Source organism: Hyla sarda, unplaced genomic scaffold (genome assembly GCF_029499605.1).
Source record: "Hyla sarda isolate aHylSar1 unplaced genomic scaffold, aHylSar1.hap1 scaffold_915, whole genome shotgun sequence".
Taxonomy (NCBI): Eukaryota; Metazoa; Chordata; class Amphibia; order Anura; family Hylidae; genus Hyla; species Hyla sarda.
Genome location: NW_026610944.1, coordinates 2,907 through 21,013, shown reverse-complemented (window position 1 = coordinate 21,013; position 18,107 = coordinate 2,907). Strand labels below are relative to the sequence as shown.

Genomic DNA, 18,107 nt, shown 5'->3' with positions numbered 1-18,107 from the left:
CTAAATTCTGTGCACAGACTTTGAGATCTATACTTTAGACTGTATCTAAACCTGCTCCAACATGGACTGACATTCTGGCCTACTTTCAGCCGATGCGACTTGTCTGTCGCTGAACAGTCGCTTTTTATGTATTCAGCACCTATGTATAATGTTGTAAAAATGCTCTAGAAGCTAAAGTCGCAGAAATGTCACACATATTTGGCCTGCAACTTTCTGTGCGACAAATTCAGACAGGAAAAATCAGTATAAATCCTTAGAAAATTATCCCCCAGTGTCTCCATCTGCTGGCGGTATTGAATAAGCATTGCTGCACTGATGGGGTATGCATTAGACGAAAAAAAAGAAGAAAAAGAAGAATAATACGCCCAGAAAAGAGGCGAAAAGGAGAAAAACGTAAAAAAACGTGAAAAAAAAGTAAGAGGAAGAGAAGGGAAAAAAAGGTGGAAATGGGTTTAAAAGTGATTTCGGCGGAGAAATATATATATATATATATATATATATATATATATATATATATATATACGCGCACACACACACATATATATAAACGTATTCTCCGTTGAGATATTGCAGCCGCTGCTGTGTCCAGGCCCAGGAGCCTTAGCACTGTGCTGTGATGTCACTCAATACCACTGACATCACTAGGTGTAAACAACATCTCTCCTTTGCTGTGTATGTGACTATGGAGCTGTTTGGTGATGTCGTCTATTATGGCCTTCATAGAAGCAACAGGAGATTGTTGCATCCATCTAGAACCCTCAGAACTACAGTGCTATGATGTCACTCACTTCCACAGGCCTTGCAGAGTGTAAACAACAACAACCCAGCTTTGTTGTGTATGTAACCATAGGGATTTGTGATGTCACCTAGAACCTTCACAGCAGCGACAGCTTTATGAGGAGCATCAGCACTGCTCTGCCTGAGCAGAACCATCACCGCCATAGGTTGTCAAATAACCCGGGTTTAACCCACACAGGTAAGTCCAATGGGGTGCAGGCATGTCCTCTATGCTTACAGCTTCCCGTGGGTGTTGGTTTGATACCGTTTGGGGACAGCCAAGGAGGCATCTGCAGGCAACAAAGGTAGGTGTGTGCTTGTGTGTGTGTTTCCTATGCAGATCCTAAGCCCAGTGTCACATGCAAGTAGGAGGAGTAAGAAGGGTTCCTGGCAAATCCGGGTTATGGATTGCATTTAAAAAGGCCCCGTGGGAGTGCAATGGGCCCCTGTCTTGCTGCTTAGCAATAATGGTATGGGTTTAGGTTCTGCTGTGTGTACTGGTGGTTGACTGCCCCCCAGCCCAGAGTGTGCATGGAAAATTGTCTGGCAGCCTCCCTGACAGCAAGCAGTGATAGTGCCCATGAAGGGCACCTTGTTGGGCCCGCCCCTTTCACGGTTATCGCTTCTCGGCCTTTTGGCTAAGATCAAGTGTAGTATCTGCATTTGGTCTGGTCGGAAGGTGTCTGTGGTACCCCGCTTCTCGGCCTTGGGGGATTGTCTCTCCTTACGGAGGGACTTCACCCCCTTGCTGCTATTGGGGAGCGGGCTTAGTCCACAGACAACGGGTTGCGATCCCCCTGTCTCTGGGACCTTGTGTCTCAGAAGGCATTTTCGGTACGTTGAGCGTTACCTGTAGCTTCGGAAGCACCTAGGGTACCCCCGACCTCTGCCTTGGGTAAGGGTTCCGCTTTTATAGCGGGATTCCGAGCCCCTGCTGCTATTGGGGAAGGGGCTTAGTCCCTGGGTGTGGAAGATGCCGTTCTCCTGGGCTTTCCCCTCTGGGGAAATGTCGATGCGAAATACCATCCGCATAGAGGTGTCGGAGAGCCATCGTCAGTTGAAGAACCTCCGCTTCATTGCGGAGGTGATTCTTCTTGACTACTTCCGCCTCAATAGGGAGGACATCCTGTGTCTAAATGACCAGGAAAGCCGTGGCCTGTATACCGTCACCTTCACGGCCACGGCTTGTTGCGATAACATCTATGCAACCTTGTCTGGTGCGGACCAGAGGGACGATCGACTCGACGGTCTTTCGTTCCAGTTCCTCTATGGTGAGGAACATATACCGTTGGTGGTGGCTATGCACAGCCCTCATGTGACCACGGAGGATATAGCCACTTTTCTTCGGCGATACTGCGAAGAGGTGCGATTCGCAAACAAAATCTTGAACTCCGTGCGGTTCTGGAACGGCAAGAGGAAGTTCTGGGTCAAGCTCCGTAAGGATCCCGGTGGTATTGGGGGTCTTTGCCATCCGCCCCCAAATTTTGCCATCGGGAGAGTTCGGGGCTTCCTGTTCTATCCTCAAATGCCTATGTATTGCCGAAATTGCTTGAGGTTTGGCCACACCCAGGAGACCTGTGGCGTGGAGCGTGTGATTCGCTGCAATAGGTGTGGCCAAGAAGGTCACATAGCCTCAAGATGTAGCCATACGATAAGGTGCAACCTCTGCGGAGAGGAAAATCACGATTTTAATTCCTGTCCCCATAAAGCAAAAACTACGATGGGTGGGTCAAGGCTGGGCCCACCCAAAGAGGGGACAGGACAAAAGACGTCCTTTTTTAAGATGCCCAAACCCCAGATGGCAGGTACTGATGGGTCCAGGCCCAAGACCTCTGGTGCTCCATCGGGGGGCCCACCGGTGGTAGTGCTAGGGGGAGGCCATGGGGATTCCACGAAGCCCGGGCGGGTGATCGAGTTTACTGCCCGGGAAATTGAAAGACGTCGATCGACTTCCTACCTGGCTCAAGAGCCCGCCGAAACTTCTGAAGGGGGCTCACCTGTGGCGGGTGGCAGCCGACGGGCCTCGGTGGGGGCAGAGGTGGACCGAAAATTGCAGCATAAGCCAGGTACTGGCTTGGCCCAGGGTCGCCCTGCTCCGGACGAAGAGGCCCCGGTGAAAGCCCGCCGGAAGGGGAGCCAGGTGGCCAGGTCTGAGCCTGGTCCTGTTACTCCGCCTATACAGGACAGGGCCAAGAAGACAAGTGGCGCCAAACCAGGGTTTGCTGCCCCGCCAGCAGTGGACCCGGTGGGTAAAACTGGCCATCGTCGATCGATGGGGAAGTTGGAGCAACAGTCCTCAGCAACGCTTGCTGGGGAACAAGCGATGAAAACTTCCCAAGGTAGCGGCAAAGGTTCCGGAAAAGAGGCCTCACAGGCCCCTGTGCAGCAGTTCCAGTCGTCAAAAGATGAAAGAAGACGCAGATCCATCAGCCGGGGGCCAGAGATTACATCGAGTGAGAGCAACACAGAGGATATGGATAGCAGTGTGACATTTAAAAGACAAAGAGAAGAAGAAGAGGAAGACATTCAAAGGAAAGCGGCGTGCCGTAGTTCGGACGAGAGCGAGCTCATGGTCGGGGCATCATCGATCTCAAGCTCCGACCCTCAGAACATCAAGGAGCTGATGACCCCGCAGGCGGGGGATGACGGTACGCAGCTTATTATTGACTTTGATTCTCCAAGCACGGACTCTCCATAAACTATGCCTATCCCTGTAAAAATTGCCTCACTCAATGTGAGGTCCTTAAAGAGCCCTGATCGCAGGGCTGCTTTATTTTCTTATCTAGAGACATGTGACTTTGACCTTTGCCTGCTACAAGAATGTGGAATCCCTAGTAAAATGGACTATAAAGACTTAAAAGAAGACTGGAAGCTGGGCCCATCCATATGGTCCGGTGCAAATGACTGTCGTTCTGTGGGTGTTGGGCTGCTCTGCCGAGGCCAGTCCTTTTCTATTCATACAGTAACTGAGATTGTGCCTGGCAGAGCTCTTTTAATTCATCTATATTTTAATGGACTTTTAATTCGTGTTTTAAATGTGTATGCCCCTCCTGATAAACAGGAGCGGGCAGAACTATTTGAAATTTTACCACTGTTTTGTGTTGGGTCTTCCCCCCTGCTGGTGGGAGGTGATTTTAACTGCATACGTGATGGGGAACACCGGCAGGGTGGGGATATTAATCGTAAAGACCGCACTTCTTACCTGCTTAAAAATGTTATTGATGATTTTAATTTGAAAGATTGCTGGAAGGATCTCTTGCCGGAGGACCCGGGCGCCACATGGTCCAATGGAAGAGTGAGCTCCAGAATCGATTTTATTTTTTCCTCTAGAGCTTTTAAACCCCTGAAATGCACGCTCGAGCAGAATATCTTCTCTGATCATAAGCTCCTCTTGGTGGGCCTGGAGCTAGAGGGGGAGCAAAAAGCAAAAAGGGGCCTCTGGAGATTAAACACCACACTCCTAGAGGACCCTGAGATAAAAGAGGAGTTTGTGCGGACCTACCAATGCTGGCAATCACAAAGAAAACCCCACGAGCCTATGCTGCACTGGTGGGAGGGCACCAAATCTAAAATCAGATTTTTTTTTATCAAAGCAGGTAAGAAGAAGGCAAAAATGGAAAAACAGTGGTTTTATGTTCTTAACATGCGTTTAAATGTACTTTTTAAATTGAAAGAAGCTGGTATGGATGTAGAAAATGATATTTTAAACCTTAAAACTGAAATAAAACATGCCATAGAAAAGAAAGGGAAACAAATCATTTTTAACTCACATGTGCAGCACCTGGAGGAGGGCGAGAAATGTTCCCGTTTCTTTTTTAAAAAAGTGATGAATAGGAGGGATATCATCCAAAACCTTGAGGGTGAATCCACTCCAAAAGGCATGTTAGATGCAGTTTTTAACTTCTACCAGCTTCTTTTTAATAAGAAAGATCTTAATCCATCCTTTTTAGAACATGTTCTTAATTCCCTTGATTTTAAGCTAGATGTTTTAGACCAGGAGGTTTTATCCCGTGATCTTAACTTAGATGAACTTTTATTTGTTTTTAAAAGTTTTTCTAGTGGGAAGGCCCCTGGGGAAGATGGTTTACCCATCGAATTTTATTTAGCTTTTTGGGATATTTTAAAGGATGATATGGTTTTATTGTATAAAGAAACTTTTATTGTTAATGAACTTCCCCCTTCCTGGAGGAGGGGGATTGTATCATTACTTTTTAAAAAGGGTGAAAAGGATATGCTAAAAAATTGGCGCCCCATCACACTTTTAAATGTCGATTATAAAGTTTTAGCCAAGTTATTAGCTGTCCGTTTTAAACCTTTTATTCATAAATTAATTCACCCAAATCAGGTTTGTGGGGTACCTGGAAGGTCTATAGCTGAATCCCTAAATATTTTAAGAGATGTTTTATGGTATTTTAAGGATAGAAATCAAACTGTAGCAATTTTATCCTTAGACTTTGAAAAAGCCTTTGATAGGGTCTCCCATGAATACCTGTTTTTAGTTCTTAAAAAGATGGCAGTGCCTGAAACGATTTTAAGCCGAATCATGCTTTTATACCGATCCTGTTTTAGTCAAGTCTCTGTTAATGGCTTTTTAACCAGCGGTGTTCCTCTTTTATCAGGTGTCAAACAGGGCTGCCCCCTGTCCCCACTCCTTTTTATTTGCGCAATCGAACCACTGATGGCCCTCCTCAGAAAAGACCGGGTAGTAAGAGGCGTACCGATACCTGGTGGAGGAGGGACCCATCTAAAGGTGTTGGGGTACATGGATGATGTCACCATACTGTGCCCGGACTCTCCATCCATGAGGGGGGCATTGAGGAACACCAGCTATTTCTGCGAGGTCTCTGGTTTTAAGCTAAACACAGATAAATGTGACTGTTTTTATATTGGCTCCTGGGATTCATCCATCACCCCAGGAGTCACAATGCAACAGGATCAAATTAAAGTTTTAGGTATTGTTTTTAACCAGGTCAATGATGGGAGCCCTAACTGGGATTCAGCTATAGCTAAGATGGAGAAGAAGATTTTAATGTGGAATCTTAGAAACCTTACCATGGAGGGGAAGATTTTAATAATAAAGATGGTTTTACTCCCTATTATGCTATACATTGCCATGGTATTTCCTCCATCTATTTTATACATAAAAAAAGTAACTAGAATTGTTTTTACTTTTTTATGGGGTTCAAAAATTGAGAAATTAAAGCGTGATTTTATGTACAAAAGTAAAGATAATGGCGGGAAAGATGTTCCTAACCTTTTTACTTTCTTTTACATAAAGTATTTCTGTTTCTGTTTTAAAATTATTAAATCCGATGGCATTTTTAGCTGCTTTTTAAGGTACGCTGCGGGCATGGTTTTTAAAAGATGGTTGCGCATCCCTCTGAACGCTCCGGTGCTTCTGTGTCCCCCAAAACATTATGTGGTGTTGGAAAAGACAGTCAGGCTCCTAGGTCTCCAAGATTTGGAGCCTGACATACTGGGGGACCAGAGAAAGGTATCAAAGGTCCTCAGGTGGAGTGAGGTTACCCTGGCAGTGTCCAATTTCACACAGGCAAGATCCAAAAAGGTATGGCGGAACGTGTACGGGAAGTTTCTGGCGAATGTACACAGGGATCTTGCCTGGGCAATCGTCCACCAGTGCCTCCCTACTCGTGAGTTCCAGCACAGGCGAGGACTGGTGGCGAGAGCCAAGTGCCCGAGAGATGGCTGCGGAGTGGACGAAACGGTGCTGCACATATTTTGGAACTGCCCTTTTGCACGGGAGCTTTGGAGGAAGGTAGGCCCACTTTTGAAGTGGGCCTGCGGCCTAAAAGATTTTAATCACGAATGTGTCTTTTACGGTCTTTTTAACTGCCCCAATTTTAAACAGCAGATGATCTGCTGGATGATTATTAATTGTTTTAAAAATGCCATCTGGAAAGTTAGGAACATCTTACTTTTTAAACATGATTTTATTGATGTTAAAAACTGTATAAAGCTGGCCCTGAGTGAGATGTACATCTATTACCTAAGAGACAAGAAACAGTTGGGGGCCAGCGAGGCAGCATCCATGTGGTGTCTGCCTCTATGGAACGAAATAACAATATAATCAGTTTTTATGACATTTGTATAATGTTTTATCCTGCCATTTTTATTTTTTCTCCTTTTATTACTGGTTTTAATATTTGTATTTTAAAACTTTTGTGAACCTTTTATTATTTAGCATTTTAAATTTTGTATGGTTTCTTATTTATTGAATAAAATTTAGTTGAAACCTTATCTGTTCTTATCAGTTTAATATCTGATACGTCCCCTATCTGGGGACCATATATTAAATGGATTTTTGAGAACGGGGGCCGATTTCGAAGCTTGCTTCCGTCGCCCTATGCATTGACCCGATATGGCAGTATCTTCGGGTACAGTGCACCACCCCCTTACAGGGTTAAAAAGAAAGATTCCTACTTTCATTGCTACCTGCTTGCTGGCTAGCCAGCTAGCCAGCCCTGTGGGCCTTGCTGCTGCTGCAGCCAAAAAACAAAAGGTGGTGCTGCTGCTGCTTCTGCTGCTTCTGCTTCTGCTTGTGTCTGGCCGCTGTTGGAGCGTCCAGGCACAGGACTTCTGCTGCTGCTGACTAAATGGCCTCCTTAATTGGATCATTTGAGTAGCCAGCACACCTGTGCAGGTAGGGCATGACATGATAGGCAGCTGCCTTGATAGCGGGTGGGTGCTGAATGTTCCTAATTGACAAAATAAGATTAATGCTTATGAAGAAATATAAAATCTCATCCCTTCCCCAATATCGCGCCACACCCCTACCCCTTAATTCCCTGGTTGAACTTGATGGACATATGTCTTTTTTCGACCGTACTAACTATGTAACTATGTAACATAACATGGGGGGGGTCTCCTGGCTGTTCACACAGGTGTGTCATTGCTGTACATTGACCATGCATTGCTTCTGTGGTATTGCAAAGGCAAAGACAAATGCTTCCAGCCATCCATTGCGCTAATGGATTGGTCATCAGCTGGCTGTCTATGTCCCGCATCAATATAGACCAAAGTACAGAGGGTTAGGCTATGCTATTGTGCACCTACCTGATGCATCAGAAGGTGCGAGGCCCTTGCTAAATTCTGTGCACAGACTTTGAGATCTATACTTTAGACTGTATCTAAACCTGCTCCAACATGGACTGACATTCTGGCCTACTTTCAGCCGATGCGACTTGTCTGTCGCTGAACAGTCGCTTTTTATGTATTCAGCACCTATGTATAATGTTGTAAAAATGCTCTAGAAGCTAAAGTCGCAGAAATGTCACACATATTTGGCCTGCAACTTTCTGTGCGACAAATTCAGACAGGAAAAATCAGTATAAATCCTTAGAAAATTATCCCCCAGTGTCTCCATCTGCTGGCGGTATTGAATAAGCATTGCTGCACTGATGGGGTATGCATTAGACGAAAAAAAAGAAGAAAAAGAAGAATAATACGCCCAGAAAAGAGGCGAAAAGGAGAAAAACGTAAAAAAACGTGAAAAAAAAGTAAGAGGAAGAGAAGGGAAAAAAAGGTGGAAATGGGTTTAAAAGTGATTTCGGCGGAGAAATATATATATATATATATATATATATATATATATATACGCGCACACACACACATATATATAAACGTATTCTCCGTTGAGATATTGCAGCCGCTGCTGTGTCCAGGCCCAGGAGCCTTAGCACTGTGCTGTGATGTCACTCAATACCACTGACATCACTAGGTGTAAACAACATCTCTCCTTTGCTGTGTATGTGACTATGGAGCTGTTTGGTGATGTCGTCTATTATGGCCTTCATAGAAGCAACAGGAGATTGTTGCATCCATCTAGAACCCTCAGAACTACAGTGCTATGATGTCACTCACTTCCACAGGCCTTGCAGAGTGTAAACAACAACAACCCAGCTTTGTTGTGTATGTAACCATAGGGATTTGTGATGTCACCTAGAACCTTCACAGCAGCGACAGCTTTATGAGGAGCATCAGCACTGCTCTGCCTGAGCAGAACCATCACCGCCATAGGTTGTCAAATAACCCGGGTTTAACCCACACAGGTAAGTCCAATGGGGTGCAGGCATGTCCTCTATGCTTACAGCTTCCCGTGGGTGTTGGTTTGATACCGTTTGGGGACAGCCAAGGAGGCATCTGCAGGCAACAAAGGTAGGTGTGTGCTTGTGTGTGTGTTTCCTATGCAGATCCTAAGCCCAGTGTCACATGCAAGTAGGAGGAGTAAGAAGGGTTCCTGGCAAATCCGGGTTATGGATTGCATTTAAAAAGGCCCCGTGGGAGTGCAATGGGCCCCTGTCTTGCTGCTTAGCAATAATGGTATGGGTTTAGGTTCTGCTGTGTGTACTGGTGGTTGACTGCCCCCCAGCCCAGAGTGTGCATGGAAAATTGTCTGGCAGCCTCCCTGACAGCAAGCAGTGATAGTGCCCATGAAGGGCACCTTGTTGGGCCCGCCCCTTTCACGGTTATCGCTTCTCGGCCTTTTGGCTAAGATCAAGTGTAGTATCTGCATTTGGTCTGGTCGGAAGGTGTCTGTGGTACCCCGCTTCTCGGCCTTGGGGGATTGTCTCTCCTTACGGAGGGACTTCACCCCCTTGCTGCTATTGGGGAGCGGGCTTAGTCCACAGACAACGGGTTGCGATCCCCCTGTCTCTGGGACCTTGTGTCTCAGAAGGCATTTTCGGTACGTTGAGCGTTACCTGTAGCTTCGGAAGCACCTAGGGTACCCCCGACCTCTGCCTTGGGTAAGGGTTCCGCTTTTATAGCGGGATTCCGAGCCCCTGCTGCTATTGGGGAAGGGGCTTAGTCCCTGGGTGTGGAAGATGCCGTTCTCCTGGGCTTTCCCCTCTGGGGAAATGTCGATGCGAAATACCATCCGCATAGAGGTGTCGGAGAGCCATCGTCAGTTGAAGAACCTCCGCTTCATTGCGGAGGTGATTCTTCTTGACTACTTCCGCCTCAATAGGGAGGACATCCTGTGTCTAAATGACCAGGAAAGCCGTGGCCTGTATACCGTCACCTTCACGGCCACGGCTTGTTGCGATAACATCTATGCAACCTTGTCTGGTGCGGACCAGAGGGACGATCGACTCGACGGTCTTTCGTTCCAGTTCCTCTATGGTGAGGAACATATACCGTTGGTGGTGGCTATGCACAGCCCTCATGTGACCACGGAGGATATAGCCACTTTTCTTCGGCGATACTGCGAAGAGGTGCGATTCGCAAACAAAATCTTGAACTCCGTGCGGTTCTGGAACGGCAAGAGGAAGTTCTGGGTCAAGCTCCGTAAGGATCCCGGTGGTATTGGGGGTCTTTGCCATCCGCCCCCAAATTTTGCCATCGGGAGAGTTCGGGGCTTCCTGTTCTATCCTCAAATGCCTATGTATTGCCGAAATTGCTTGAGGTTTGGCCACACCCAGGAGACCTGTGGCGTGGAGCGTGTGATTCGCTGCAATAGGTGTGGCCAAGAAGGTCACATAGCCTCAAGATGTAGCCATACGATAAGGTGCAACCTCTGCGGAGAGGAAAATCACGATTTTAATTCCTGTCCCCATAAAGCAAAAACTACGATGGGTGGGTCAAGGCTGGGCCCACCCAAAGAGGGGACAGGACAAAAGACGTCCTTTTTTAAGATGCCCAAACCCCAGATGGCAGGTACTGATGGGTCCAGGCCCAAGACCTCTGGTGCTCCATCGGGGGGCCCACCGGTGGTAGTGCTAGGGGGAGGCCATGGGGATTCCACGAAGCCCGGGCGGGTGATCGAGTTTACTGCCCGGGAAATTGAAAGACGTCGATCGACTTCCTACCTGGCTCAAGAGCCCGCCGAAACTTCTGAAGGGGGCTCACCTGTGGCGGGTGGCAGCCGACGGGCCTCGGTGGGGGCAGAGGTGGACCGAAAATTGCAGCATAAGCCAGGTACTGGCTTGGCCCAGGGTCGCCCTGCTCCGGACGAAGAGGCCCCGGTGAAAGCCCGCCGGAAGGGGAGCCAGGTGGCCAGGTCTGAGCCTGGTCCTGTTACTCCGCCTATACAGGACAGGGCCAAGAAGACAAGTGGCGCCAAACCAGGGTTTGCTGCCCCGCCAGCAGTGGACCCGGTGGGTAAAACTGGCCATCGTCGATCGATGGGGAAGTTGGAGCAACAGTCCTCAGCAACGCTTGCTGGGGAACAAGCGATGAAAACTTCCCAAGGTAGCGGCAAAGGTTCCGGAAAAGAGGCCTCACAGGCCCCTGTGCAGCAGTTCCAGTCGTCAAAAGATGAAAGAAGACGCAGATCCATCAGCCGGGGGCCAGAGATTACATCGAGTGAGAGCAACACAGAGGATATGGATAGCAGTGTGACATTTAAAAGACAAAGAGAAGAAGAAGAGGAAGACATTCAAAGGAAAGCGGCGTGCCGTAGTTCGGACGAGAGCGAGCTCATGGTCGGGGCATCATCGATCTCAAGCTCCGACCCTCAGAACATCAAGGAGCTGATGACCCCGCAGGCGGGGGATGACGGTACGCAGCTTATTATTGACTTTGATTCTCCAAGCACGGACTCTCCATAAACTATGCCTATCCCTGTAAAAATTGCCTCACTCAATGTGAGGTCCTTAAAGAGCCCTGATCGCAGGGCTGCTTTATTTTCTTATCTAGAGACATGTGACTTTGACCTTTGCCTGCTACAAGAATGTGGAATCCCTAGTAAAATGGACTATAAAGACTTAAAAGAAGACTGGAAGCTGGGCCCATCCATATGGTCCGGTGCAAATGACTGTCGTTCTGTGGGTGTTGGGCTGCTCTGCCGAGGCCAGTCCTTTTCTATTCATACAGTAACTGAGATTGTGCCTGGCAGAGCTCTTTTAATTCATCTATATTTTAATGGACTTTTAATTCGTGTTTTAAATGTGTATGCCCCTCCTGATAAACAGGAGCGGGCAGAACTATTTGAAATTTTACCACTGTTTTGTGTTGGGTCTTCCCCCCTGCTGGTGGGAGGTGATTTTAACTGCATACGTGATGGGGAACACCGGCAGGGTGGGGATGTTAATCGTAAAGAACGCACTTCTTACCTGCTTAAAAATGTTATTGATGATTTTAATTTGAAAGATTGCTGGAAGGATCTCTTGCCGGAGGACCCGGGCGCCACATGGTCCAATGGAAGAGTGAGCTCCAGAATCGATTTTATTTTTTCCTCTAGAGCTTTTAAACCCCTGAAATGCACGCTCGAGCAGAATATCTTCTCTGATCATAAGCTCCTCTTGGTGGGCCTGGAGCTAGAGGGGGAGCAAAAAGCAAAAAGGGGCCTCTGGAGATTAAACACCACACTCCTAGAGGACCCTGAGATAAAAGAGGAGTTTGTGCGGACCTACCAATGCTGGCAATCACAAAGAAAACCCCACGAGCCTATGCTGCACTGGTGGGAGGGCACCAAATCTAAAATCAGATTTTTTTTTATCAAAGCAGGTAAGAAGAAGGCAAAAATGGAAAAACAGTGGTTTTATGTTCTTAACATGCGTTTAAATGTACTTTTTAAATTGAAAGAAGCTGGTATGGATGTAGAAAATGATATTTTAAACCTTAAAACTGAAATAAAACATGCCATAGAAAAGAAAGGGAAACAAATCATTTTTAACTCACATGTGCAGCACCTGGAGGAGGGCGAGAAATGTTCCCGTTTCTTTTTTAAAAAAGTGATGAATAGGAGGGATATCATCCAAAACCTTGAGGGTGAATCCACTCCAAAAGGCATGTTAGATGCAGTTTTTAACTTCTACCAGCTTCTTTTTAATAAGAAAGATCTTAATCCATCCTTTTTAGAACATGTTCTTAATTCCCTTGATTTTAAGCTAGATGTTTTAGACCAGGAGGTTTTATCCCGTGATCTTAACTTAGATGAACTTTTATTTGTTTTTAAAAGTTTTTCTAGTGGGAAGGCCCCTGGGGAAGATGGTTTACCCATCGAATTTTATTTAGCTTTTTGGGATATTTTAAAGGATGATATGGTTTTATTGTATAAAGAAACTTTTATTGTTAATGAACTTCCCCCTTCCTGGAGGAGGGGGATTGTATCATTACTTTTTAAAAAGGGTGAAAAGGATATGCTAAAAAATTGGCGCCCCATCACACTTTTAAATGTCGATTATAAAGTTTTAGCCAAGTTATTAGCTGTCCGTTTTAAACCTTTTATTCATAAATTAATTCACCCAAATCAGGTTTGTGGGGTACCTGGAAGGTCTATAGCTGAATCCCTAAATATTTTAAGAGATGTTTTATGGTATTTTAAGGATAGAAATCAAACTGTAGCAATTTTATCCTTAGACTTTGAAAAAGCCTTTGATAGGGTCTCCCATGAATACCTGTTTTTAGTTCTTAAAAAGATGGCAGTGCCTGAAACGATTTTAAGCCGAATCATGCTTTTATACCGATCCTGTTTTAGTCAAGTCTCTGTTAATGGCTTTTTAACCAGCGGTGTTCCTCTTTTATCAGGTGTCAAACAGGGCTGCCCCCTGTCCCCACTCCTTTTTATTTGCGCAATCGAACCACTGATGGCCCTCCTCAGAAAAGACCGGGTAGTAAGAGGCGTACCGATACCTGGTGGAGGAGGGACCCATCTAAAGGTGTTGGGGTACATGGATGATGTCACCATACTGTGCCCGGACTCTCCATCCATGAGGGGGGCATTGAGGAACACCAGCTATTTCTGCGAGGTCTCTGGTTTTAAGCTAAACACAGATAAATGTGACTGTTTTTATATTGGCTCCTGGGATTCATCCATCACCCCAGGAGTCACAATGCAACAGGATCAAATTAAAGTTTTAGGTATTGTTTTTAACCAGGTCAATGATGGGAGCCCTAACTGGGATTCAGCTATAGCTAAGATGGAGAAGAAGATTTTAATGTGGAATCTTAGAAACCTTACCATGGAGGGGAAGATTTTAATAATAAAGATGGTTTTACTCCCTATTATGCTATACATTGCCATGGTATTTCCTCCATCTATTTTATACATAAAAAAAGTAACTAGAATTGTTTTTACTTTTTTATGGGGTTCAAAAATTGAGAAATTAAAGCGTGATTTTATGTACAAAAGTAAAGATAATGGCGGGAAAGATGTTCCTAACCTTTTTACTTTCTTTTACATAAAGTATTTCTGTTTCTGTTTTAAAATTATTAAATCCGATGGCATTTTTAGCTGCTTTTTAAGGTACGCTGCGGGCATGGTTTTTAAAAGATGGTTGCGCATCCCTCTGAACGCTCCGGTGCTTCTGTGTCCCCCAAAACATTATGTGGTGTTGGAAAAGACAGTCAGGCTCCTAGGTCTCCAAGATTTGGAGCCTGACATACTGGGGGACCAGAGAAAGGTATCAAAGGTCCTCAGGTGGAGTGAGGTTACCCTGGCAGTGTCCAATTTCACACAGGCAAGATCCAAAAAGGTATGGCGGAACGTGTACGGGAAGTTTCTGGCGAATGTACACAGGGATCTTGCCTGGGCAATCGTCCACCAGTGCCTCCCTACTCGTGAGTTCCAGCACAGGCGAGGACTGGTGGCGAGAGCCAAGTGCCCGAGAGATGGCTGCGGAGTGGACGAAACGGTGCTGCACATATTTTGGAACTGCCCTTTTGCACGGGAGCTTTGGAGGAAGGTAGGCCCACTTTTGAAGTGGGCCTGCGGCCTAAAAGATTTTAATCACGAATGTGTCTTTTACGGTCTTTTTAACTGCCCCAATTTTAAACAGCAGATGATCTGCTGGATGATTATTAATTGTTTTAAAAATGCCATCTGGAAAGTTAGGAACATCTTACTTTTTAAACATGATTTTATTGATGTTAAAAACTGTATAAAGCTGGCCCTGAGTGAGATGTACATCTATTACCTAAGAGACAAGAAACAGTTGGGGGCCAGCGAGGCAGCATCCATGTGGTGTCTGCCTCTATGGAACGAAATAACAATATAATCAGTTTTTATGACATTTGTATAATGTTTTATCCTGCCATTTTTATTTTTTCTCCTTTTATTACTGGTTTTAATATTTGTATTTTAAAACTTTTGTGAACCTTTTATTATTTAGCATTTTAAATTTTGTATGGTTTCTTATTTATTGAATAAAATTTAGTTGAAACCTTATCTGTTCTTATCAGTTTAATATCTGATACGTCCCCTATCTGGGGACCATATATTAAATGGATTTTTGAGAACGGGGGCCGATTTCGAAGCTTGCTTCCGTCGCCCTATGCATTGACCCGATATGGCAGTATCTTCGGGTACAGTGCACCACCCCCTTACAGGGTTAAAAAGAAAGATTCCTACTTTCATTGCTACCTGCTTGCTGGCTAGCCAGCTAGCCAGCCCTGTGGGCCTTGCTGCTGCTGCAGCCAAAAAACAAAAGGTGGTGCTGCTGCTGCTTCTGCTGCTTCTGCTTCTGCTTCTGCTTGTGTCTGGCCGCTGTTGGAGCGTCCAGGCACAGGACTTCTGCTGCTGCTGACTAAATGGCCTCCTTAATTGGATCATTTGAGTAGCCAGCACACCTGTGCAGGTAGGGCATGACATGATAGGCAGCTGCCTTGATAGCGGGTGGGTGCTGAATGTTCCTAATTGACAAAATAAGATTAATGCTTATGAAGAAATATAAAATCTCATCCCTTCCCCAATATCGCGCCACACCCCTACCCCTTAATTCCCTGGTTGAACTTGATGGACATATGTCTTTTTTCGACCGTACTAACTATGTAACTATGTAACATAACATGGGGGGGGGGGGGTCTCCTGGCTGTTCACACAGGTGTGTCATTGCTGTACATTGACCATGCATTGCTTCTGTGGTATTGCAAAGGCAAAGACAAATGCTTCCAGCCATCCATTGCACTAATGGATTGGTCATCAGCTGGCTGTCTATGTCCCGCATCAATATAGACCAAAGTACAGAGGGTTAGGCTATGCTATTGTGCACCTACCTGATGCATCAGAAGGTGCGAGGCCCTTGCTAAATTCTGTGCACAGACTTTGAGATCTATACTTTAGACTGTATCTAAACCTGCTCCAACATGGACTGACATTCTGGCCTACTTTCAGCCGATGCGACTTGTCTGTCGCTGAACAGTCGCTTTTTATGTATTCAGCACCTATGTATAATGTTGTAAAAATGCTCTAGAAGCTAAAGTCGCAGAAATGTCACACATATTTGGCCTGCAACTTTCTGTGCGACAAATTCAGACAGGAAAAATCAGTATAAATCCTTAGAAAATTATCCCCCAGTGTCTCCATCTGCTGGCGGTATTGAATAAGCATTGCTGCACTGATGGGGTATGCATTAGACGAAAAAAAAGAAGAAAAAGAAGAATAATACGCCCAGAAAAGAGGCGAAAAGGAGAAAAACGTAAAAAAACGTGAAAAAAAAGTAAGAGGAAGAGAAGGGAAAAAAAGGTGGAAATGGGTTTAAAAGTGATTTCGGCGGAGAAATATATATATATATATATATATATATATATATATATATATATATACGCGCACACACACACATATATATAAACGTATTCTCCGTTGAGATATTGCAGCCGCTGCTGTGTCCAGGCCCAGGAGCCTTAGCACTGTGCTGTGATGTCACTCAATACCACTGACATCACTAGGTGTAAACAACATCTCTCCTTTGCTGTGTATGTGACTATGGAGCTGTTTGGTGATGTCGTCTATTATGGCCTTCATAGAAGCAACAGGAGATTGTTGCATCCATCTAGAACCCTCAGAACTACAGTGCTATGATGTCACTCACTTCCACAGGCCTTGCAGAGTGTAAACAACAACAACCCAGCTTTGTTGTGTATGTAACCATAGGGATTTGTGATGTCACCTAGAACCTTCACAGCAGCGACAGCTTTATGAGGAGCATCAGCACTGCTCTGCCTGAGCAGAACCATCACCGCCATAGGTTGTCAAATAACCCGGGTTTAACCCACACAGGTAAGTCCAATGGGGTGCAGGCATGTCCTCTATGCTTACAGCTTCCCGTGGGTGTTGGTTTGATACCGTTTGGGGACAGCCAAGGAGGCATCTGCAGGCAACAAAGGTAGGTGTGTGCTTGTGTGTGTGTTTCCTATGCAGATCCTAAGCCCAGTGTCACATGCAAGTAGGAGGAGTAAGAAGGGTTCCTGGCAAATCCGGGTTATGGATTGCATTTAAAAAGGCCCCGTGGGAGTGCAATGGGCCCCTGTCTTGCTGCTTAGCAATAATGGTATGGGTTTAGGTTCTGCTGTGTGTACTGGTGGTTGACTGCCCCCCAGCCCAGAGTGTGCATGGAAAATTGTCTGGCAGCCTCCCTGACAGCAAGCAGTGATAGTGCCCATGAAGGGCACCTTGTTGGGCCCGCCCCTTTCACGGTTATCGCTTCTCGGCCTTTTGGCTAAGATCAAGTGTAGTATCTGTTCTTATCAGTTTAATATCTGATACGTCCCCTATCTGGGGACCATATATTAAATGGATTTTTGAGAACGGGGGCCGATTTCGAAGCTTGCTTCCGTCGCCCTATGCATTGACCCGATATGGCAGTATCTTCGGGTACAGTGCACCACCCCCTTACAGGGTTAAAAAGAAAGATTCCTACTTTCATTGCTACCTGCTTGCTGGCTAGCCAGCTAGCCAGCCCTGTGGGCCTTGCTGCTGCTGCAGCCAAAAAACAAAAGGTGGTGCTGCTGCTGCTTCTGCTGCTTCTGCTTCTGCTTGTGTCTGGCCGCTGTTGGAGCGTCCAGGCACAGGACTTCTGCTGCTGCTGACTAAATGGCCTCCTTAATTGGATCATTTGAGTAGCCAGCACACCTGTGCAGGTAGGGCATGACATGATAGGCAGCTGCCTTGATAGCGGGTGGGTGCTGAATGTTCCTAATTGACAAAATAAGATTAATGCTTATGAAGAAATATAAAATCTCATCCCTTCCCCAATATCGCGCCACACCCCTACCCCTTAATTCCCTGGTTGAACTTGATGGACATATGTCTTTTTTCGACCGTACTAACTATGTAACTATGTAACATAACATGGGGGGGGGGGGGTCTCCTGGCTGTTCACACAGGTGTGTCATTGCTGTACATTGACCATGCATTGCTTCTGTGGTATTGCAAAGGCAAAGACAAATGCTTCCAGCCATCCATTGCACTAATGGATTGGTCATCAGCTGGCTGTCTATGTCCCGCATCAATATAGACCAAAGTACAGAGGGTTAGGCTATGCTATTGTGCACCTACCTGATGCATCAGAAGGTGCGAGGCCCTTGCTAAATTCTGTGCACAGACTTTGAGATCTATACTTTAGACTGTATCTAAACCTGCTCCAACATGG

At 45.9% G+C, this 18,107-nt stretch overlaps 3 non-coding genes and 2 pseudogenes across 3 annotated transcripts; all 5 read left to right on the top strand.

Moving 5' to 3' along the window:
• The first annotated feature begins 1,395 nt into the window (after nt 1-1,395).
• On the top strand, nt 1,396-1,613 carry LOC130349482 (U2 spliceosomal RNA; annotated as a pseudogene).
• Nucleotides 1,614-6,994: 5,381 nt separating this feature from the next.
• Nucleotides 6,995-7,188, top strand: LOC130349465 (U2 spliceosomal RNA). The gene has a single exon (XR_008886786.1). It is a non-coding gene; the product is annotated as a U2 spliceosomal RNA (small nuclear RNA).
• A 2,077-nt stretch (nt 7,189-9,265) lies between these two features.
• Nucleotides 9,266-9,483, top strand: LOC130349480 (U2 spliceosomal RNA; annotated as a pseudogene).
• A 5,381-nt stretch (nt 9,484-14,864) lies between these two features.
• Nucleotides 14,865-15,058, top strand: LOC130349464 (U2 spliceosomal RNA). Its single transcript, XR_008886785.1, has one exon. It is a non-coding gene; the product is annotated as a U2 spliceosomal RNA (small nuclear RNA).
• A 2,096-nt stretch (nt 15,059-17,154) lies between these two features.
• On the top strand, nt 17,155-17,345 carry LOC130349447 (U2 spliceosomal RNA). Its single transcript, XR_008886770.1, has one exon. It is a non-coding gene; the product is annotated as a U2 spliceosomal RNA (small nuclear RNA).
• The last annotated feature ends 762 nt before the right edge of the window (nt 17,346-18,107 follow it).